Source organism: Gorilla gorilla, chromosome 4 (genome assembly GCF_029281585.2).
Source record: "Gorilla gorilla gorilla isolate KB3781 chromosome 4, NHGRI_mGorGor1-v2.1_pri, whole genome shotgun sequence".
NCBI lineage: Eukaryota > Metazoa > Chordata > Mammalia > Primates > Hominidae > Gorilla > Gorilla gorilla.
In genome coordinates, this window is record NC_073228.2 from 19892437 (window position 1) to 19917331 (window position 24895).

The window sequence follows — 24895 nt, forward strand, 5'->3', positions numbered from 1 at the left end:
TAGTAAGTTTCCCCCTCCTGGGAATAACCACCTGAGAAGAGCCCTGTAGTTTTCTGTTGCCCAAGATGAAGGTGGTGGTTGGATGCTCTTCAGGAGTGATCAAGGTTAGGTTAACCCTCAAAAGGCTTTGGTAGCTGCAGAATGGAATCAGCATATCAAGTTTTAAAGCACCAGGAGCCACCAGAGAAAGATGCAGCAGGGCTGTTGATACATATTGATGATGATGATGACAACAATGAAGATGGTAACAGTGATCATTCATTGAGTTGACTGAGTACACTGCATGCCTGGTAAATAGCACAGGGCACTTCATTCTTATCATCTCATTTGATCCTCACAAGAAGTCCATCAGGCAGGTGCTAGGATGATTTCCACTTTGCAGATGAGAAGGTTGAGGCACAAAGGGGTTGATAATTTGCATAACATCATACTGCTAGTAAGTGGCAGCGCTGATACTCAAAGCCGCATATATCTGACTCCAAAAAGAATAATCTGCTAATATTATACATGGATTTTTTTAAAGAAATGAACTTTAAAATTTGCATCGTTAATATCTGTCTTCCTAGAAGACTTGTATAATATAAGCATATATGAACTATATTTAACATTTATTGGTGAAAAATTATTTACCATGTGAGGTTGCTTGATTTGTTGTTTTGTACATTTTTGGTCTCTGGAGCTTCAGAGAAAGAAAATATTAATATAATGCAAAAACTGTCCGCTGACAGCTGGTACTGTTTGTTTTCTGTCATATGCTTTTTAGTCCAGTAACAGTTAGCCAGAGAATGGATGGGTCGGGAAAATATGTTCCAGGTAGAGGGAACAGCATGTGCAAAATCCAGGTATAAGAGAAAACATGGTGGGTTCTGGGAAAGGCAGGTCAGTAAGATAATTGGAAAACAGAAGGCCAGTGCAGGAGGTATGGGATGGAGTGAGAGATAAACCTGGGGAAATAGGCTGGGGTCAGACCAGAAAAAGCCTTCTCTGTGATGTTAAAGACTTTGCAATTCATCTAAAACCAATGAATACCATGAAGCTGAAGACAGACATGATCCAATTTGCATTTTAGAATGAGAATGCTGGGTGGAATGTACCACTTTTCTTGCTGCAGGCCTAGAACCATATATTTCCCCATTCAAATGGCAAGAACAGTTGGATGTTTTTATGTCCTAGCTCAGTACTCCAGAAGGCTCCTTGAAAGCATACAGCATTTTCTTCTTTGGTGTCAGGGAGTCCAGCCAACCATAGCTGTTGCTGCAGCCTGGCCCTAACCTCAGAAGACTGCATGCTTTCCCCACTTTCAATATGCTTTCTGCATTTATTTTTCTCTATGAGATACTAAAAAGACAGGTGCTGAGTTTTGGGGCTTTCTGCTCACTGTTAGCCCTTATGCTGTGATGTGCTGAATGCTCAGCTGAAGCTACCTGGAAGTGGGTACGTGCTATGAGTTCCTGAGCGACCATTTACCTTAGCTATAAGTCATTCTGCATGCCAGGAAGGAGCAGGCTGATAAAGAGTGGTATTTATTTACTTAATAACAAAACAGAAATGTTGTTTGTATCCTACTAGCACTAGAATCCCTAAATGTTGTCTTCACCCACCACAATGGCAGGCTGGACACTGACAGGTGAATAGAGATTTAAAAAAATCTGCTGGCCTCTCTCCTTGACATTGCTCTTCCCTAAAGTCAAAGACACCAGCATCTCTTTGCTCAGTCTTCTCTAGAAGCTGCAGATCAATGTGGAGAGGCAGGAAGAGAGGAGTGTAGTCCTGGACTTGTTTTAACCTTGGGAGTTCTTGTTGCTTTTTCTGATTCAATTGTCCAATTCATTCAGTCCACTAAATACATATTTCATGGGGCTCAGTTGCTAGGGTCAACCAATCGGGATAGAAGATCACAGGTAATGACTGCCAGGAAGCAGAGCCAAGAAATTCCTTCCTTGCTGCTTCATAGGTGACAGGTCTTCAGAAGGTGAAGGACTGTTGTTTGTAGGGTGGACTTCAGTGACCTGCATGGAGCTTGGGAAACTTCACAGTTCCACTTCGAACTCCCCTGTAAGAAGTCAGAGCAAACATTGGAGGTCAATGACCAAATCATGGCTTAAACTCTTTCCATGGGAGTCAAATTCCACTCCCAGCTGTTTAACCAGGACATCTGGAACCTGGATTTGAACATTTTGACCTCCATTTTTGAAAGGCAGTCTATCAGTTGATTACCTACTACCACCTTTTGGCCAAAGAGAGAAAGAGAAGAAATAAAGATGGCCGAATGTGTTGTGTAGCCTTTGACTTAGTTAAATGGTTCAGCAGCCAAAATGGCATATTTGAAAGTTGGTCACTAAAATATTGATTATAGTAACAAACTATAGATCTGAGCTTCTCTTTTCTTACAAGCACAGTGGAGAAATAATTTAAAATGTGGAGGCACCATGAATATCACTGTGGATATTTTCATTAACTGTAAAAATCAGTAATCTATGCCGGAAGAACATGATGACAGACAGACACATTTGTTCTTGGCATTTCCTTTTTTTTTTGTTTTAAACAGGGTTTCACTCTGTGGAGTGCAGTGGTGCAATCATAAGTCACTGCTGCCTCAACGTCTCAGGCTCAAGTGATCCTCCCACCTCAACCTCCCAAGTAGCTGGGACCACAGGCACTCACCACCATACCTGGCTAATTTCTGTATTTTTTTGTAGAGACAGGGTCTTAGCAGGCTGCTCAGACTGGTCCTGGGCTCAAGCAGTCCTCCCGCCTCAGCCTCCCAAAGTGCTGGGATTACAGGAGTGAGCCACTATGTCTGGTCCCTCACTTTTTTTTTTTTCATTTTCTCTTTTTAGTTTGATAGTTGTATTATTACCAAAATTTATTAGTGCATTTGGAGATTATGGATAAGTATGAAACCTTATGTCAGGCTCTGCAAAGAGGACCTCAACTCAGTTTACTTTCTGTAATGGGGATTTATTGCAAGATTGGTGCATGTTGAGGGGGAGACAGGGATGCTATCTCTCCGGATCCTAGTAGCCAGGACTGTGAGGCATAGCAACCTTCATAGAGAACTGGGCTTTAGAGACCAATCTTGTCTTGGTTTGCTTAATATTCATATTTCTTGAAAGAGAGGAAATTGGGCTTATCTGCCACCATTCTACATGGGCAACCTTAGGGGGCAGAATTTAGGATAGCATATCCCAGAAATAGTTAGCCTTCTTTGTATCTGGTTCTGTGACTTTTCCGCCATTCCCTAAGGTAGTCAGGTGTGTGGTTAGAGAGAGCAGGGTTGGTTTATCCACACGACATGGGAGGAACTACATCATGATTGATATGGTTTGGCTGTGTCCCCACCCAAATCTCATCTTGAATTCCCATGTGTTGAGGGAGGGACCCAGTGGGAGGTAATTGAATCATGGGGGCAGGTCTTTCCCATGCTGTTCTCATGATAGTGACTAAGTCTCACAAGATCTGATGGTTATTATAAGGGGAGTTTTCCTGCACAAGCTCTCTCTCTTTGCCTGCTGTCATCCGTGTAAGACGTGACTTGCTCCTCCTTGCCTTCTGTTGTGATTGTGAGGCTTCCCCAGCTATGTGGAACTGTAAGTCCAATTAAAGCTCTTTCTTTTGTAAATTGCCCAGTCTCAGGTATGTCTTTATCAGCAGCATGAAAAGAGACTAATACAATGATATATAGGAATAAACCATGTTAGTCATTGTCCTTATATTGTGTTTGGACAAGTTGGGCATCTGATGATTTTGAGGTTTTTCCTGTAGCCCCTTCTTCATATTACTTTCATCTTGTACAAAGTCTTCGAGTATAATTTTATTGTCATGACATTTACGAATGCACTTTTTTTTTCTAATGATAAAGTTTTGTCTTTATAGGTTCATCTCAAAGATCTCTCTTTGCATAATGTGTGTGGACCTGCCTACAGATACATTGGGTGGAAGCCCTAGGAGCCTCAAGCAAGTCTGAAGATTGGCCCTGAGAACCACTGTTCTCATTATCAGCAAGGATTTTATCCAGAGACCTCTAGGAATACATTCACTAAAATGTGACTGTGGTCCTGTGGTTGTATGAACTCTGGCTCTTCTCGTGAATTACATTTCACTGGAGTCAGGTGTTTTCTGTAAACATCGTTAAACCACGAGACCAACTGCATTGAACATTTTTTGCACTACATTGTTTTATTTCTTGCTCGTCTTTTCCTTGCAGAGCTGGGGCTGGGGTGAGGTGTGTGGTGTACCTAGCACTCAAAATGTAAGGATTCTCAGAGTCATACAGGTGCACGGTCAGCACCTGAGAGTGAGCCACCCTTTAACATTTTGCCTTCTAGGTGCTTCACTTGCCTTGCCCAAGCACTAGCCCTAGATTAAATAATATGTTTCTATTAGTTTTTTAAAATTATAATATTAACAATAACTAGCACTTATTGAGCACTCCCTTATGTGCCAGTAAATGTGACTTACATGTATCTGCTTATTTTTCCTTACGTGAAACCCTATGAAGTAGATACAATGGGTATCATCCCTGTTTCACAGACAAGGAAACTAAAACACTGGAATGTTAAATCAGTATTTCAAGACTCATCTAGGAAGTGCCAGATCCAGGACTGGGACCTGGGCCATCTGATTTTCAGCACTTGATCTCAAACTTTCCACTATATACCTCCTCAAGGACATTTTTGTCCATGTGACAAGTAGAAAAATTCCACAGCTAGTTTACTGACCAGCCAAGTCAGAGCTTCCCTGACACCAGTGTAATCATAACACATGGGATTTGAAACTGTGGTCAAGAATTTTCAGACTAGCTCTCCAATAAGAGAAACTTCAAATATCAAACCCCAGGGCAGCTCGTTTTCATCAGGGTCTTTTAAATGACTGATTCTTGGACCAGTCCACTGATACATTCATTCAACAAATATTTATCGGGCCCCTCCTGTGTGCTAGATATCGTTCTAAATGCTTAGAACACAGCTGTAATTAAATTAATGCCCCTATCTGCATAGAGGTTACATTCCAATAGTGGGGACAGATCATAAGGAAAGAAACAAACATACAGTTTGATGTCACAAAGAAAATAAAACAGATCTCGAGGGAAAGTGAGTGTTGGGTGGCCAGGAAAGACTTCTCTGAGAAAGTGGCATTTGAGCAGGGTCTTGAGTGACATAAGCAGAGAGAGAGAATGTGAGCCTCACATAGCAGTACTGTAGCTACTTTATAAATAAATTTTTCCTATTGTGTGTTTGACTTGACATTTTAAAAAAGTACAAGATCAACATTGACAACAATGTCACGAGAATGTCACTCACCATGGCTTCATGAGCTATTTTCACCTCCTTGCTGTGGCAGGAGGGAGTAGGTGGGGTAGATGGCCCATGAAACGATTTGCTCCACGGGCAAAATCTTCTGACTGGGGATTTGAAGTCCGCTGAGTGATGCCCTGTTTGTTCTTCTGAATTAAATTAGAATTGGGCAGTCTCCATTTTGCGGTTTTCTTCTTCAGCCTCTGGTGGACCAGAGCATCAGCCAGTTTTCATTTGTGTTGATTTCCTTGGAAGAAAAAGTTGTGGCAGAGGCTGCCCCATGTGTGCGAAAGACCACCGTTCCTGGGCTGTGGCTGCAGCCTCTGTTTCCGTTAGCCTTTCTGTAGGGCAGTGTTGTCAGGTCACAGATTCCAAATGTCAAATGACCCAATAGTGAGCACGCAGTGGATTTGTCAGTCCTACCTAAGGCTAGGTCAGGACAAAAGCTGCCATGACAATGTCACATGTCATTCATTGTGCAGGTGAGTGTCTTAGGTGAGGCTGGACTCTTCCTCCGAGAAGATCTGAAATGCAGTGAGCACTTTTGCTTGAAGACAGGGACTGATTTTGGTAGCATCCTTTGGTCTCTTCTAGTCTGGGAGTCAGAGAAAGTTTGCATCAAAATGTCATCAGGGTAAGTGCGAATGTGAGTAAAGGTAGATGTTTTTAGGGCATCTCTGGCCAGAGGTAACATTTTAACATTTCAGAGCCAAATTTTTAGTTTTGGCAAAAACACGTTTTGCAACTCAAAACTTCTCTTCCTGCTTTACCCTGATTAGTTGCTAGTTGAAAACGCCCGGCATCTCAACTGTGTCCTCCCCTCCCTATTGCCACCCCTTCTCTCCAGCTGCTAACTTGCGAACTCAGGGCTGTGCCCAGCGTAGACGTTTATAGCAGTTGCAGGGAGGTAGGTGGGAAGAAACGAGGGAAAGAAGACAGGGAAGGAAGGTGGAAGGGAAGAAAGAAGAAATTCATTATCTATCCACTTTTAGACTTGGAGACAACATTTTTCTCCAGGACACGGTGCCGGCCTGAGCAATTAGGACAGTCGGGTTCAAATCTTAATCCCCCACTGAAAACACTGTGTGACGTTAGACAAGTGACAGAACCTTTCTGATTTTCCTCATCTCTAAAGGAAGAATGTGAGGGATTGATTTCAGTGAAATAGCTCCTGTCAAATGCTGCTGCTACCATGTTTAGCAAATTGCTTAACACATAATAAGCATTCAACCTGAGAGTCTTATTGTTACTTTATTTGGGTACTGAGACCTCTGTTTCTGGGGTGGCACTGCCTGACCTGGGGTGGAGTTACACCGTGTATCCTAGGTCCACCAAGTCTGTGGCTTTACATAGCTAAGAGGTTTGAACAACCCCAGAGCTTCTATCATACAAGGATTTCATAGAGATTCAGATACCAGCAAAGCCGTTGGAAGCTGTGATGGTTAAGTTTATGTGTCAATTTGGACAGGCTGCAGTATTCAGTCATTTAATCAAACAATAATCTAAGTGTTGCTAAGGAGGTATTTTGTGGATGTTAACATTGACAACCTGTTGACTTTAAGTAAAGGGGATTACCTTGGATAATGTGGGTGGTCCTCATCCGATCAGTTGAAGGCCTTGGGACCAAAAACTTGGAGGAGAAATTCTGCCTTAAGACTGCAGCCTCAGCTCACACAGGAATTTCCAGCCTGCCAGCCTGCCCTATGGATTTTAGACGTTTTAGCCCTGAGAATTGCATGAGCTAATTCCTGAAAGTAAATAAGCTAATAAATACTTGTATTGTATATTATGTTATTGTATTATTTTATATAATACAATATATAAACTATATCACACAATTATGTTGTGTGATATATAAACTATATCACAATTATGTTACCTTTGTAATTGATATATAAACTATATCACACAATTATGTTACCTTTATATAATATAATTATATGCTATTTCTAATAAAATTTATATTACATTATATATTCTATATTATGTTGTGCAAAATTATAAATTATAAATACATGTAAATTTATGTATAAATACTTAAATTATAATAATTTATAATTTGATATCTAATATATATCATAAATACATGCATTTATAATAATTTATAATTTGCTATATAACATAATATGGAATATAATGTATATATTCCATATTATGTTATATATTATATTGCATATTATGTTATAGATTATATTCCATATTATGTTATACAGCAAATTATAAATTATTGTTTTTTCTTAATGATATGAAATATATATATATATATATATATATATATAATCTATTCTTGGTTCTCTTTCTCCGGAGAACCCTGACTGATACAGAAGCTTCTAGCTTAAGTGTGTATATGGTATAGAAAATTTTAGCAGGACTCTTTCTTCAGCTCTTCTGTTGTAGGAATCCAGACTTGAATTCTTAATGAAAACCAAAAAGAGGACAAAGGCAGGAGCTTCTGGCTAGGTGGGGACCAACGTGGGGATGGATTTCCTAATCCTAACCTGAAAAGGGGAATTTCAGGGTAGAATGGATGACATCCCAAACCCCAGACCAGTGTTTAGTCCCTGAAAGGCTCCGTGGAGAAGTAAACAACTTGGGTGGAGTGCACAGTTTTGTCTGTTCCGTTGCAGAGCTTTCCTGGGCCTTTTCCCCAAGCTGGGCTGTGGTGGTTTAAAATTAGTTCTTGTTTGGCCTGCGAGGGAGAAGGGAATTTGCGGAGTCTGGGCTGGACTCAGCCTTTTGCTGTGGAGGTTCTGAGGGCTGTGTCTGTGACTTGTGCACGTTGAAAGTGGAGAGACTTGGGCTCAAGACCTCCACGTGACCAAACCCCTGTCCTTGTCGTCAGAGCTGTCCAGAAACCTAAATGGAACTGAAGTCCACCACCTTGGTCTGATCTGGGAGACACCTCTCCTGTCCCAAATAGAGCTCTCTACCTACCTTCCTCTCTGAGATACCTGCGATCTGCAGGAGGAATTACTCCTTTTGGGCATGACCTGTAAGCAACTGCTCCATTGCGAGTCTCGTTCCCAAACCGTTACTGCCCATGAGCACAGTGACATTTAATTTCATCTTTAGGATTCATTTCCATCATTTCAAGCAGGGTCATCTTGGAACGGGACACATGATAGGGTAAGCTTTGGTGGGGATGGGAGGAGGAACGTTGCAATGCTAGTTGCCTATTTAGGAAAGAAGCCCTAGCTCACTGGGATGAAAACATTGGGGGCTGGCGAGCGGATGATGCTGATTGAGAGAGTTCTATTAGGGGATAAAAGAGCAGAAAAACAGACATTCATTCTCTTTACAAGTGTGTTTTCAGCTGGCATGACACCTCCTTTGACTCTGCAGTTGTTTTCCCTGAATATCTTTGCTTTCCCCTTTTCGGACATTGATTCCAATGTCAGCGTAAAGCTAAACATGGCTGACTACACATCTGGCCTGGTCCTTGTGAAAATATCTAAGCTATTACTGAATTCAGAGCTATTGCTGATTGGTTTCTTAAGTGGACTTGAAATGTATAGCTTTATTCAAATAATCATATCAACAAGCCATATTGCTAACAGGTCAGCATGGGTAGATGACTAATACCACACACACACACACACACACACACACACACACACACACACACACACACACAGATACATATGTGCACACACACCACTTCACTTCATTGTGAGCTGAATTTAGTTATAATCATTCCAATCTCAGTAATGTTTGATTTATTTGTTTTATTTTGTCTGATAAAAACAGAAGTGATGAAAGATGATCAGCTTTAGTTATTAATACTTATTGATACATATTTAGATCTTTGATTGGCAGTTCAGTCTTACGACCACTAAAAAAGAGAGACCCTTGGAGGAAAGATTAACTTTATAAGAATGTTAGGATTTTAATAGCTTAGATAAAGTTTTTTAAAAGTTGGAAACTAGAAAATTTGCTTTGAATTTAATTTATAAAAAGGACTTCCAGACCTCTGTCATATAGACAGTAGATTTCTGTTCCAATTGCAGATAACTATGTAATCTGTTATTCAGTTAAGAATGTTTATACAGTTTGTGTTTAAATAGACATATTTAAGCAATGAAGAAAGTATTGTAACTAGGCAACTATTGATTGTCTACCCAGTGTGTCCATTCCTGCTACTCCCTTCCTAGCAGAACCTTGATTAGGTCGAGGTTTAAACAGCAATGTGTCAAGGCAGGTGGACCAGGAGGATCCTAAGGGAGGGAACTTGATTGATCTGAGCCAATCGTAACACTCTTGAACATCCCTTGGTCAGCAATTGGCTTAGAGGTGGGCATCCTAAACTTGGCATATGAGAAAGAGTAGGAATTTGCTGGGTGCTCTTGGGAAATATTGCATAAAACAGTTCATCAAAATTGGCCTTTCCTTTTTGCCTTGACTTGCCATGTAAGAAGTAATGCCTAATGCTGCAACAGACAAATTGCAACCATCAGGGAAAGCCAGGAGACTCTGAGAGAGACCAATTATTGAGCTGATGAATGAACCCTTCCTGAAGCCACCTACTTCCTCACTTATTGGTGTGTCCTTACTGTGTAAACCCCTTTTAACTGGGTGTTTTGTTTCTTGCAGCCAAAAACAATCCATTGATACACTTGGTGACATTAATTGAGAAAAAAACAATATGGGTAAGATTTAGTCTTCATATTCATTTTTTGTCCTCAGTAAGGCATAATGTAATTAACCAAAAAAGAATTGATTATACTTTTTGTAACTCTTGTAGCCATTGTCAAAAGATAAAGTGATTTGGAAAACATGCACATATGCATGTACACACACACACACACTCTCTTCAATCCATTCTTGAGGTTGATATATTAGTTTCCAGGCATTTGTTCAGTATTTCTATATCTAAAAATTTGTGGAAGGATCCGAGAGATCCAGATTCAGTTTTTATAGCTGTTTGCAAGTATGCTAAGGTGGCAATGCATAGATGTATAGAGAAGGAGAGTAAGAGACACAGGGAGCAGCGTGAGTGAATAATCTCAAGGGATGAACAATTCCCGGCTTTGCTGGGACTTCTTTAGCCGTATCACATCACATGCTTAGAAGTCAAGTTTGCTAGGTGTGTTTTACAGATAGAAAAGTCAAGGTGCAGAGAAGTCAGGACCTGCACATAGAAATTCAGTGATCTGAGTTCCCAGTGCCCCCAAAGGATCTTCATTACTGCATATTACCTCTGTTTTATTTCCTCTTATGAAAATGCACACATGCTCAACCCTCTGAGGACCTGTTGCCTTTCTGTGAACTTGAGTAGAACAGAGATCAAGCCACTTGCTGTGGCTGTTAGACTGGAAACTCAGAGTTGGTCACGAGAAAAATGGTTTTCATTTCCGTGAACCCAGCCATCTGAACTGGTCAGGCTCTAATAACCAAGTTTAGGGAAGCTCATTTGGAAGAGATGAATTTGCTTTTGGTATTTTGGAAAGGTCTCAGGGCCTTGCCAACATCAGCTGCTGATGGAGTTCCTGACTGTGTGTGACAGGTCTCAGCGCCCTGCTTCCAGGTTGCTCCAGGTACCCACTCCCTGATAATCACTTCTGATTTTAAACTTTCCTAACAGTCTGGCCATGGAGGCATGATATCCGTAACATCCCGCAAAGGAGCTAAAGAAGAAATCCACAATTTACCATGAGCATTTCTCGTCTGATGATTGCCAAGCGATTCCTCCAGGACATTCCTCAAGGTGTGTATGAAAAATAGTGTCCACCAGGGACTGACGTGGTTCAGGTACCATTGCTGCTTTGGGGTGGAACATTTCTGTAAAGTGAGAACAACATAGGGTTAGGAGCTACGTGAACAAACCCCCTATTGACTAGGAAGAAGACATAAAAAGTTTCTGGTAGATGCAGATCTAGTGGGGAGGACATGGCAGAGTCAACGCCCTCCAATTTTCTATGGATTACATCCCACCTCCCTCTCAGTGACATGGCTGCAGTTGTGCTTAGCCCATGAGGGTGCTGTTCTCCTTTCCTTATGGAAATTGGAGAATGTGGGAAGAGGAGACTTTGTTTTTCTTTTTAATTGTTCTCTTTTTAAAGAAAAACAATTGGACTATATTTTTTAGAGCAGTTTTAGGTTCACAGCAAAATTGAGCAAAAGGTAAAGAGAGTGATTATACTTTTTGTAACTCTTGTAGCCCCCTGCCCCCACACACATGCACAGCCTCCTCCACTATTAACACACCCCATAGAGTGGTACATTCCTTACAACCAATGGGCCTGCACTGACACATCATTATCACCCAGAGCCCATAGTTTCCATTAGGGTTCACTCTGGGTGTTGTATGTTCTATGGGTTTGGACCAATGTATAATGACATGCATCCACTATTATAATACCATACAGAACGCTTTCACTGCCCTAAAAATCCCCTTGCTTCACCTATCCATGCCTCCCTTCCCCCAACTTCTGGCAACCACTCACCTATTTACTGTCTCCAATGTTTTGCTTTCTTTTCAGAATGTCATATAGTTGGACTCATATAGCATATAGCATTTCAGATTGTTTTCTTTCACTTAGCAATAAGCATTTAAGAGACTTTTTATTTTGTTCTGTAAGATAGCCTAACATTTTTCAAAAGTAGGGCTGTTTTTTAAACAGATTTTTATCAGAAGGAAGAAATAATATGTGGACACTGTGAAATTGCTGTGTTTATAAAAAATAAGTTTTAGACAACGAAAATATAGCTATAGAATTGCTGATATTACCAACGAACTTTTGTCTTCATCTCTCTGGCTTCCTGTCTCTGTGCCATCTGGTCTCTTAGACTGTTTCACTCCTTATAAACTGATTGGCCTGACCTTCCTGCTCTTGTTGAAGTTACATTCAATTGATATTTTCTTATTTTAAATAAGCATATTCCTTAGGGTCTATTCTATGAGGACCAGGATTGTGATTTAGAGGAAGAATCTTGTTCTGTGTGTATTCATGCAGTGCTATATAATTGATATACCTTGTACCCAACAAAGGCACAGTGTCTTCCTATTTTTGCTCCTCCCTTGCACTGCTATCTGAATAATTCTTCAGACAAATCTGCCCCTTCATTCTAGGGGCTTTTCATTTAGAGACTACAGGAATTTGGTAATTGCTGCAATGTAGAAAGGTATCACCTTCCAAAATATTGGAAGGTATCCTGATATTTCATGTTCCACCTAATAACACCTTTCAGGACTCATGTTCTTAGGCAAATGCTTTGGGGAATGTTGCAGTGATGCATGTGCTGGGGAAACACAGAGGCAAGCATGGATGAAAATCACTGTGGAATATTGAAGAAGGCTTCCAAGAGGAGGTGACATTTGAGCTTGATCGTGAACACGAAGTAAGGACAGAACTAGGAGCTCAACTAGAGGAAGAGGCAAATGGTATACTAGTGTAGACTGTGTTAATGTGTAGACAACTGAAAGAAGTGGCATATTTGGGAAGCTTTAGGATGTCCATGGTGAAAAGTATCTACGAACAAGGGGTGAGAGAAATGGAGGGAAGAGGGGCAGAGGATGAAATTTCATCAACATTGCATTGTATTTCTTCCATTTGTCCTTTCAGATCAATTTCTGTTCATCCACCTTGTCCTGGGAGGGACATCAATGGGTTTCCATGTCCTTTGGCTTCTGGTTGAGTTCACTCAGTGGAGAACCCTGGCAAGAGGCAGGAAAAGGGGAGGAAAGTAAGATCAGGGTATTTTCTCCAGTGGCTTCCTACTTGAGAAGTCATTTTGGGTTGGCTGTTTCCCCCAAGTGAAGATCATTGACTCTCTAAAGCTGGCCAACTCAACTTGTCCTTTTACTAATTGGATCAAGTAATTGCTGCCTCTGTTTGTCCTTTTGAGTCTAAAAATGGCAAGCCCCAGGTTACTGCATTGTCTTTTGTGATTTCCCTATACCACACCTCTGTAAATAAACCTTTCTTAAATCATCCCTTTTTGAATGTGCCATCTGCTTCTTGTTGTGGCTCTGAGCTATATAAATATGATGTGAAAAACCTAGAACACAACGTAGATCAAAGAGTGCCTGGAAGAATCTTTTTTCCCCCTTATTTTATTTTATTCTTCCCATATTTACCAGTGAGACATCTTTATATTACCCCTGAGATCTGAAACCGTAAAACATAAAACATAGAAGTGTTTTTTTAAAATATTTTATTTTATTTTTTATTTATTTAATTTTTACATTTTATTTTACTTTAGGCTTTATGATACATGTGTTGAATGTGCAGGTTCGTTACATAGGTAAATGTGTGGCATGGTGGTTTGCTGCATCTATCAACCCATCACCTAGGTATTAAGCCCTGCATGCATTAGCTATTAGTCCTGATGCTCTCCCTCCCCCCGCACCCCCTGGCAGGTCCCTGGTGTATGTTGTTCCACTCCCTGTGTCCATATATTCTCATTGTTCAACTCCCACTTATGAGTGAGAACATGCAGTGTTTGATTTTCTGTTCCTGTGTCAGTTTACTGAGGATACTGGCTTCCAGCGTCATCCACGTCTCGGTATAGGACATCATCTCATTCCTTTTTATGGCTGCATAGTATTCCATGGTGTATATGTATCACATTTTCTTTATCCAGTCTACCATTGTGGGCATTTGGGTTCATTCCAAGTCTTTAATAAGGGTGTGGTCTTACCTGATTTATGTTAGGAGGAAACCATTTGTTTGGAATGAATAGAGTAAATCTTTTGGGAAAATAGAAAAAAAGATTATTTAAAAATCATGTGAATATTTAGGTCTAAGAGTTGTCCATGAATCCTTAGCTCAGTGTCCATAGATCCCTACAAACAAGATCTATGAATAGAATTCTTGGAATCCTTAAGTTAGGATAGGAAAAAATTACATCTTTATTTTTTCTAACCTCTATTTGAAATGTAGTATTTCTTTCCATCACAAGTGTATGTGACAAGACACAATAGTGTTGGTCATAACTAAAGCTTTATCACCGACAAAAATCATAGGTATTTTTATATGACACTGCAGTGTTGTAAAGATCTCAAGATATCATCTATACTCTTCACTGCTTCAAAATTATGGTAGTTAGTAGGCCCACCTTCAGGTCTTGTTATTGGAGGCATTAATAAGGAAGCGTATATGTTATGTTTCACAATTTTATTTTCTAAATACTTTTAGATTGCAACTGCATTGCCATATAATTTATTTTATAATTCGGTCTGTTTCAAGTTATGCATTTACACATGTAATTCTAAAAAGAAGTCCATAGACTTCACCAAATTTCCAAGAGAGTTCACAGTAAACAAATTATGAAAAATCTCTGTTAATTCATAGATACTCATTCCAGAAAATACAGCAATGGCTGCATATCAGGAATATCTTTTTGCAGAAAAAAAATATCCTAAGTTACTAGATATTCTGGGTAGTTTCTGTATGTGGAGTTTCTGGGGTAAATCCTTTGAGTTCAATATGTTGACTATGTGCTATGTCATCTCAAATATTTGACCTTATTCTGTTTTTCTTCTCCAGGTCATTGTATGTTTTGTAACTAGATTTCCTATTTGGTATTTGTCTCCCAAATTTTAAGAGCAAAACTTGTCATCTATCGCCTTATTTTAATTCTCACTATGTAAACTTGTAAGAAATAACTCACAACTTGGTGTCTCATAACTCACTTCTGAAATATCCAATGAAAAAACTTCCAAGTTATTCACCGTTGTTTATTTTGGTCCTAGTACACTGTCCATGCCCTGGTTGAATATCTCGCCAAATTTCCTCCAATTTATTGCAAAACCAATTGGCAGAACAATGAGGAAACCTGTCTGGGGCCAATTTCAGCAATTGATGGTGCCACCTTCTCTCCCCACCTCCACTTTCCACTAATCCATCAAGTTTCTTCCAGATCTAGCCATTCTTAATGGGAATATAACACCTTGGCATAGCTCCAAACATGAAAAAAAAAATTCTTCCTGTCCTTACTCCACTGTTTCCCTCCCCTCTGCTTCTCATCCTTTTCTCAAAACTGACACCCTCCAAGTGCTTCTTCTCCCAGCAGAGAGGATGGCCTACCTGGCATTGCAACATTTGAGAATGAACCTTATTTTGAAAATAGGTGATCATGCTCTTATCAATACAGGAAATGGGAGATTTAAAGCTCTTCCCATCAAGGTGTGAACCTTTCACAAAGCAGCAGCTCTGAAATATTTCCTGTGTGGTTGGCATAGGTGAAGGAACTGTTTTGCAGAGCCTATTGAGATCAAAACTAGGGAGTGTCTTTGCAGCCTGTTGTTAGTCAAAGTAGTTATGTATTGCTGATGGTGCTTTTCTAACATAGACCATAAAGCTCTTTTACGTGGGCTGTCTTTTTGCTGCATTTTTAAGACAGAGCAAGAAGCTGAGATTATCTGCTCCCACTGTGGTTTCAAGACTAGAAACTCAAGGAGGTTGTAGGCTTGTCCAAATAACTTTGGACAAGTATACTTTGATAATTGTTCAACGTATACTTGATACTAGTATTTCACTAGTATCAAAACCATAGTGAAATACGTGAATTAAACTCTGCTGCCATTTTGTTTTTTGTTTTTTTTATTATTTTTTTTAAATTATACTTTAAGTTCTAGGGTACATGTGCACAACATGCAGGTTCGTTACATATGTATAAATGTGCCATGTTGGTGTGCTGCACCCATTAACTCGTCATTTACATTAGGTATATCTCCTAATGCTACCCCTCCCCACTCTCCCCACCACACGACAGGCCCCAGTGTGTGATGTTCCCCTTCCTGTGTCCAAGTGTTCTCATTGTTCAATTCCTACCTATGAGTGATAACATGTGGTGTTTGGTTTTTTATCCTTGCGGTAGTTTGCTGAGAATGATGGTTTCCAGTTTCATCCATGTCCCTGCAAAGGACATGAACTCATCCTTTTTATGGCTGCATAGTATTCCATGGTGTATATGTGCCACATTTTCTTAATCCAGTCTATCATTGATGGACATTTGGGTTGGTTCGAAGTCTTTGCTATTGTGAATAGTGCCACAATAAACATACGTGTGCATATGTCTTTATAGCAGCATGATTTATAATCCTATGGGTATATACCCGGTAATGGGATGGCTGGGTCAAATGGTATTTCTAGTTCTAGATCCTTGAGGAATCGCCACACTGTCTTCCACAATTTTTGAACTCGTTTACAGTCCCACCAACAGTGTAAAAGTGTTCCTATTTCTCCACATCCTCTCCAGCACCTGTTGTTTCCTAAGCATTATGTTGAGTTGATTTTCAGATTTCTCCCTTAGGTAACAACCAGAAAGAATTTTGGGATATTGTGTTAGTTAAGGTGCACGCAGGAATACAGAAAGCACATTAGGTGTTTCAACAGAGGGGATTTAATTTAGGAAGTTGGTTATATATATTTCAGCCTTTTTGGAAGGCTGAAGTAATGAAATGGGAACAATGAGATAACATAGAGATAGTAACTGCAGGAAGAAGCTACCCCTACCAGGGCTGGGGAATAAGGGAAAAGATTAGGTCTATTGCAACCTAAAGAATCAGAGGAAGGGTCTTGAGGAGTTGAAGCCCAGCCTCTGAGGGGGAGGCCCTATATGGCTGCTGATGGCATCCCAGGAGACTGAAGGAGGGATCTTATAGAGCTGGAATTGAAATATCTAAGGAAGGAGCAATACTGACTTCCTAGAGCTTGCACCTCTGAGAAAGCACTTTGAGGCTGACTCTAGGAGATGGGGGCTGTATCCAACTGCTGCTGTAGGGATGAAGTATTGCTGCTAGGTAGCACTGGCGGGAGCAGCAAGTAAAAAAAAGTGGGGAAATGCATTCTGCCTTCTCCTGATTCCAATCTCCCTCTAGTGCCCCCTATTGCCAGAATCTATCTATTAGAAGCAACTAGCAAAGGAAAAACATGATTTGCAGAGACTCTTTTAGCGTCCCAGAGCAGGGTATTGGAGGTTTGGGAGCTGGGAGACAGTAGCTTACTACATCACACAGGTATGTAGGACATTTTTGGATTACCAGAGGATGTACCAGTCATCCATAAGGATGTTTGGTATCAGGAAGAGGATGATTTAATATGAAGTCTACAGGTCATATATGTATGCCTAGAGCTGGCAGGTGAGTCACTGGGACTTGAGATCCTAGGCCTTCTCTCGTTTGCATAGTCCTCTTGCTTGGGGCAGAGAGAGTGGGGTTGGTGTGGGAAGAAGATTGCAGCATGCAGGGTTGTGGGTGGTGATCCCAGTGTCCCTTGTCCAGCCATGCAGGTACTAGAAGCTTCAGAGCAGTTGGGCTGAGGCTACGGTCAGGGATTAGGTGGGGAGGTACCTGGCAGAATATCTGAAGGACCACACCAGCATTTTCTTGTAGAGCAGTCAATGTATTGGTTTAGACAAACATTTGCACCCACTTAAGGCCCCAGTTTCTGGAATTATAAGGAGTGGAAAGAATCTTGATTATAAAAATCTACAGATTAATGTGCTCATCGAATAATTATAGAACATCTAGTATATACTACCCATTGTGCTGGGACCAGGGAATGTGAAGATGAATCAGGTAAAGATGAATCTGCCTTCAGAGGAGCTCAAACATTAACAGAAAATTATAGTCACTTTATTTCTGGCAGAATGGGAACAGAGTTGAGGGAGAGGCAACTTACTAGGGCACATTAGGGACAGCTTCACCCAGGAACATGAACTGAGTCCTGCTATCAGGAGGGATGTTCAGTAGATGGCAAGGGTCGGGGGACAAAGGGCCATGGAATGATGAAGCAACGTGAACACAGCCCAGAGGTGTAGCATAGATTGGTGCCTTTGAGAAAGTGGGAGGGACAGCAGGTAGAAGGTCAGGGTCTCCACTGAGGCAGCAGCTTCACCTGCCTTCTCTTTCCAAACATTCTATCAGCAGCCTGACCGGTTTGAATTTCACCTTCTGCTCACCTTGGATGAGAGCAGTAATCATCACGATCCCAGGGAACAGCCAAAGGAAGAGAAAAGGCAAAAGATTTGGACAAGACTCATGAAGACTAACAGCTCTTGGATAATTGAGAGAAGGCAGCTGCGTGAACAGTTTTGATGCAATCATGAAGGCAGGGCCCAGTGCCTGTGGCATCTGCCTTTTTCTGGAACCAATCCATATTTCCTTGTGGTTTTCTAAGGTGCAGAGAGGGCACATTGGGAACTTTGCTTGGGGTCTTTTTCACATCTTAGAGGGAAGGTCCCTCAGCATCTGCATTGGCAGAGTGTGATCCTCATGTCCCTCTGAATGAGCTGGACTTGAGGGAACCAGCCCCTTCCGGGAAGCTGTCCCATGACTGAAGCCTCAGCAGCAGCCTCTGTCAGTCCCTCCCCCACAGAACCTTTGGCTTCCATTTGACCAGCCTTGACATCCAGTGTCCAAACACCGATAAAATTGATCCCACTAAGCGTGGGAAAGTCCTGGAGCATCGATTGTTTCCTCCTCTGCACCCCTGATACCCTGGCATTAGCACTCTCCCAGAATGTACCTTGCTTGTTTGATTGGAGGAGGTCAAAGCCCTGATGAAGAATGAGTGGAATTCCACAGGATTGGAGCAGTCTTGATAAATGACAGCAGGGGATGGTGTGGGGAGGGGAAAGGATCAGAGGAAGTGTGGATAAATGAATGGCTTAAAAAATAATCCACCTTTGCCTCCCCCTTTTCTACCAGTCTGTCTAGTGCTTCAGAGTGAAAAAAAAAGCTTGCCTTTCTAAACATTTGGAGTTTCAAAAATGATCTATAGAGCATGTTTAGTTTTTCAAGTTAAAAATATTAAAAGAAAAAAAATGTTTGAGGGCTTTACTGCTTTCCCGCAAAGAGCTAGAGCCACCCAAGCAGGATTGACTGTCATTGGTTTGAGGTTTCTGTTTGCTTTGAGGCTATTTTTTCCTTAGTGCTATAAACTACATCAGTCCATTTTTAGCTGATAACCCTTTCCAATTTTGCTGTGAAATGAGGGGCTGGTTGGGTGGTTTTTTTAATGTTCTTTCCAGCGTTGACTTTTATGGTCTTTGACTCCAAGGTACCTTGTCGACTCTGAAGACAAGAGATAGGTAGGTTCTAACTCCAGATGAGCCACTGCAAGATTGTACCAGGATGGGATAGAGAGTCTTTGTACTATCTTTTATATGTTCTCAAACCCAGCCAGGGATCAGAGTGACAATATAACATGGGGAATCATAGAGATGTTTATGGTAATTCTGCTATGAGTCAACTGAGATGTCCCTTATGGAGATAACTCCCCATACTATAGGCAGTTGGACAAATGCCTTGTTTACAAATGCTACCCATATCTCCTAATTAGGACCACACATGCGGAGAACCCAACAGCTTTTGGACTTATCGGCCAATGGTCTTCTTGGGAAGGTCTCTCCTAGTCATGGGAATTGTCTTTTTATTGTTCAAGCTTTTGCATAGACCGGGAAGAGGCATCCATTGCTGTTACCCCTGAGTTTATAATCATGCTGCAAGTCCAGTGGGGAACTTTGGCACAAAGCATTGAATGAGATGGGACTGCACTTATGTAGCCTGCATTTCTTGAGAATAAAGATTTCTGTTCATTTAGTGCAGTGGTTATCATCTGGGGGAAAACCAGTGAGTAGAGGCCAGGGATGCCACTAAAATCCCTACACTGTGCAGGAAAGCTGTCAGCCCTTTGCCCCACAACAAGAGATTAACTGGTTCCAAAAGTCAGTAGTGCTGTGGTTGAGAAACCCTGTTTAGCACCTGTAGGTTCCAGAGAGCCCAGATGGTGGTGGTCATTGTGCTAAGTTTCAAATTCAGTATTTAGGTTTGGTTTTTAGCTTATAGGCAACAAATTGGCTGACTATGGGGTAAAAAGGAAGCACCTCCTTTATCAAGATTGGCTTCAAATATGTCTGCCTCCCCTTCTGGTGGGTCCTGTGTGCATTCACAGTGTGAGAAATGGAAAGGAGGTCACTAAGAGACTTGCAATGGATGTAATAACTGGATGCAGAAACTCTGGATCTGAAGGGAATGTTCGTGACTATTTCATCCCTCCTGCTGCCTTGGAGAACCAAACGCAGGAGCCACCCAAGGTGAGACTGAGGATTATGCAGTTTTCAACGTTGCTTCCCATGGACTACTTCTCCTTCCATCATTTGCAGATTTTTTGGTGTCTTTTTTCTTCTGGAGACTCTCCCCTTTTCTCTGAGCAGTGTTCTGGCTATTTCAGATCTCTGCATCTATGGAGGAACACATGCTAGTTTGTTGTTTTGTGGCCAAATGCCAGCAACTCATTGCATTGTGTTACCACTAGCAACTCTATTAGCCTTTTTAAGTGAGGTTCTTGAAAAAAAATAATGTGTAGCTCAATTTTCCAACGGTGAAACCGTAGGTATCATAATACTTTAAGGAAGAAAACACTTTTGGTTGCAGGTCTCTTTTACTGCTTTTCAAATGGTTGTGTGTAAGCAATCATTTACTCTTAATATCTACCTTATCCATGGTAATATTCCAAGCAAGATATTGTATACTCTTCCTTGGAAACACTCTTGAGTATTTAACAAGATAGAGTCCTCTAGATAACATAGCCCTACTTGCCTAAATCTAAACTCTTGAATATAATGAAAATCTCCCATCTGGACCATCTTGGAATAGTCATGGTTTATAGCTGTTAAACTCCAAATCGGTTATGTCTCTTGGCATTAAATATGATCTGCCTTCCAGTTTGTCTCATTAGCACTTTTCAGCCCTCTCTGACTTAGAGTCCCAGGCCGTTGATGAGGGCACAGGTGGGCCGTAGGGTTAAGCAAAAGGAAGGAAGCCACTCCCTGCCTGCCATGCTCAGTGATGGACCACTGGGTCCTACCCAATCTATTTTCATCTCCCAAGGCCTTTTATGACCTTGCTTTAGAGAAAGAAAACCGCCCTTGAAAGGCCTCGCTCTGTCAATTTCCCCCACCATATGTTCTTATTAAAATGTTTATGACACTCTTTATCTTAGGCTTATTATCTTAGGATTGGTATTGATTAATAAAACATGGTACAAACTAAAACTTACTATTTAGATTTTAAAAAGTGGGAATAACAATAACACATATATGATTTTAATCATCTTCTAAGCAAATGTTTCTAGTTGCAAAGTAGTCTCAATAGCAATGGAGAACACTATCAGGGCATATTATTTTCAAACTAGAAACACATTGAATATATATTTGTTTGGGTCATATGCCTCGTGATGTTGTTTTTTTATGAGACTAGATAAAGTATATTGCAAGGCCGATAGCAGCAGAGCATTTATTGACATATTTTAGGTGTTTTCCTATTGACTGTAGTTTGTCTTTGTTTGACAAATATGGCCCTGTCAACTCCTTTGTTGATGGTGTTTTAGCAAAGTACTGTATGTTCAGATATTAGCATTAACAGCATATGGTAAATAAGCTGTTTATATTAAAGATTTTCATTGTCTTATTATAAAAGTAGTTATGCTCATTGTAAAATTTTGGAAAGCATAGAAAAGAGTAAGGAAGAAAATAAATATAATTCATGATCCCACCACCCATTTATAACCATAATATTTTAATAAACATGTGGATACATTAAGATACAGCTATACTGCATACTTACACACATATAAACAAGTAAAATATATAATTATTTTGGTAATTCTATTGCATAACCAATTTTATATACTTCTACTACCATTTTACTATGAACATTGCCTATCAGGACAGAATTCTTTATAAACAGTTTTAAAGGCTCTGTGGTAAAACATTATGAGGGTGCAGCATAATGCTTACTCACTCTTAGCAGTATACAAGAAGACTGTTTTCAATTTTTCACTATGATTAACGATGCCATAATAAGCAGCATTGTCTCAATCTCATAGATTTTGTGAGAGGTAAATGAGATGGTTCATGTGAAGTTCCTAATATAATAGTGATAGATGTTCAAAATGCCTTCCTCTCCAGCTTTCTTCCTCTCCCTCCACCTACGTTTCTCCTTTTCTACCTTTAATGCATTTTTTTTCCTTAAAAATAAGACCCTAGAATTATAGCTACTTGGTGAACGTATATACACTTTTTTTTATTTGTAGTAATTTTTACTTCCCCATCAAATGCAGTTATGTGCATCTAGTTCTTGATTGGCTTGAGATGCCTTGTTAACCTCTGTCCCAGTCTCAGTCCCATGTTAAAATATAGAAAGGTGGGAGTGAAGGTGTGCTCTGAAGTCAGTTATCACGGGTAGGAGGGTCTGTGAGTGCATTTCCAAGTCCTTGCTGTCTTCCAGTCTTATCTAGCTGAAACCATCAGCCCATTTGGTTCCTGGGCGTACCCAGATAGAATGGTGATGCTTTAAGAGTTACATCTGCACTAGGCGTCTAGAATTTGATTTGTTGTGGAAGGTAAGATCCAAACACCTTCTTGTCCACAAAACCCATTGAATTGTGCCATATTTATTCCGTTCATAAGATTGGATCCTTTCTCCCATTTCTGATTTATATATACTTTACCTCCTTCTTGCAATTGTAATCCTGTCCTACACACTAGTCTGTTTGGCTGGGCTTCAAGCTTCTGTCTGATTCCTGCCGACTCCTTACCCCTGGGGAAATGCAGTCTGTTTCCAACTGGACAGGCCATGTGGAAGCATATTGTTACCACTCTGCCAGGTGTACTTAGAAATTTTTGCTCTCCTCTTTCACCTTCAAGAACTAACTAATTTCTTTGAGCATTTATAGAATTCCAGATCAAGGCTAAATTTCCCATTCCTCTTAGGAGTGTAGACCATCTCTCTTCTCAAAGCACTGACCCTGGGGCTGATCAGACAATCAGTTTTGAGCTCATCCGTCCCAGAATCCTTCCTTCTTCATGGCATTGGCAAATGCCACCAACTTCTCAGCCTGCTCAGGGTCAAGCCAGCTCATGAAAGGACACCCTCTGGTGTGCTTTCTGGCTGTTTCAGGACCACAAGAAGAGGCAGCAGCTGGCAAGAAACATGTTGCTAAATAGACCTGGCTTCTATGGGAATCCCGGAGTTAAGTATTCCCACCCCTTTGGGCCACCTTTCACATTTGATTGATTTTTTTTCGATTGGTTGTTTGCCTGACCTGATCAGAGAGTTTGGACAGGAGTTTCTGTTGACACTTTATTTCACTTTGGGTAAAGTTTAAACATGACTTATCACAACCCTGACACATCTGGAAGGCCATATTTTGCCCCCCTCCTGTTGTCTACCTCTTTCAATGATGAGAATATAGGGCATAAAGGCCTTTTTTATACACGAGGAGAAAGTTCATTGCCTTGGGTCCTTTTAGAGGTAAGTCTTAGGCCGTCTAGGTTATAATCACTGCTAGATGATCCTTCTCTTTTTTCCCATTGTTAAAAACCTTCATACTTATTTTATTTCCCACAGGTGAAAACCATCCATTTCTTGGAGAAGTGCCACGGTGGGGTTGCAAGTCCCAGGATCAAGATTTCGATGTGTCTCTTTTTCCCGTAAAGTGGCTGAAATCTGAAGCTGAATCTGCAAGTGTCATGGAGTCATTGAATCTCACAGTCTCAACTGATAAAAGTTATTAAAGGTCGTCTGGTTCAGCCTTCTACTTGATGTGGAAATCCTTTCTACAGTAACTCTGTGTGGGAATCACAGTTCACTTAGGGGCTTAGTCTCATAGTCAAAATGTCTTCTTCCTAAGTGGGAAATTACTTCCAGCTTCTATTCATTCAGTAGTTGTTTAATACTATCTCTCTCTCTCTCTCTCTATATATATATATATATATAAAATATATAATGTGTATATATATCTATATATGGATATGTATATGTATATATACATATATATAGAGAGAGAAAGAGAGAGAGAGAGTATATCTCCATCTAAAAGCAGAAGCATAAAACATTATACCTTTAACACCAAGATCCAGTTAGGTGTGAGCCCCACAGGCATGCTGCTGGGCCCATGGGACCTCAAGTTTAGTAAATTCCAGAATTTGCCTTTAATAAGTTCAGAGTCTTAATATCCAAATATATATTTTAAAAGATGTCTAAAACAAGTTTCCTACTAAAAAGTGACTTATAGTCTAGAAGGCAAGGAATGACAGTCACTCATACTTTCTTTCATGTGGTAATCATAATGGTAATAAGAATGATACCTTACATGCATTGAATGCTTTCTCTGTGCAGGTACAGTTTTAAGTGCTTGACGTGAATTAACTCATTTAGTCATCATAATAACACTGCAAGGTAGGTAAGCACGTTCATTAACTTACCCATTTCACAGAGGAGAAAACTGAGGCACAGCTGCTCAAGATTATACAACTAAGAATAAGAGGATCCAGGATTCAAAGTAAAGCATTTTGCCTCCTGAGTCTGTAGACTGTACTGGTATGCTGCTTAATCTCTTGCAAACAACTAAGATGTTTGGTAGAAAGAGAGAAATGCCATGAAAGAGAAAGGGTAGACTCTTGTGCTTGGAAAAGATGGCCTGTTTTGATGCCTTTGTAAATGATTTATGGCTGGTGTTGGCTTCTCTCGGGCATGTTTCCAGGTATGAGGGAGAAGGGAGTCACTGGCTTAATCTGTTGGTTACCACCTGTAATTTACAGCAGCAGGGTTCACACTCAACTGGAACTTGGTGTTAAAATGATAATAT

The 24895-nt window shown here is 40.5% G+C and overlaps 1 long non-coding RNA gene across 3 annotated transcripts in view; it reads left to right on the forward strand.

Annotated features, from left to right (window-relative positions):
* The window catches only part of LOC101135879 (uncharacterized), a 44995-nt gene extending 21150 nt beyond the window's left edge, over positions 1 to 23845 (forward strand). The window contains exons 2-6 of one of the 3 annotated variants that reach the window (XR_008679674.2): positions 3877 to 4225; positions 5780 to 5931; positions 9888 to 9943; positions 10879 to 11001; positions 23656 to 23845. This is a non-coding gene — a long non-coding RNA (uncharacterized lncRNA). Of the gene's footprint in view, positions 1 to 3876; positions 4226 to 5779; positions 5932 to 7628; positions 9944 to 10878; positions 11002 to 23655 lie in introns of those variants that run through there. The other 2 variants (XR_010133722.1, XR_002006174.4) reach the window with 2 other exon arrangements.
* Positions 23846 to 24895: the final 1050 nt, after the last annotated feature.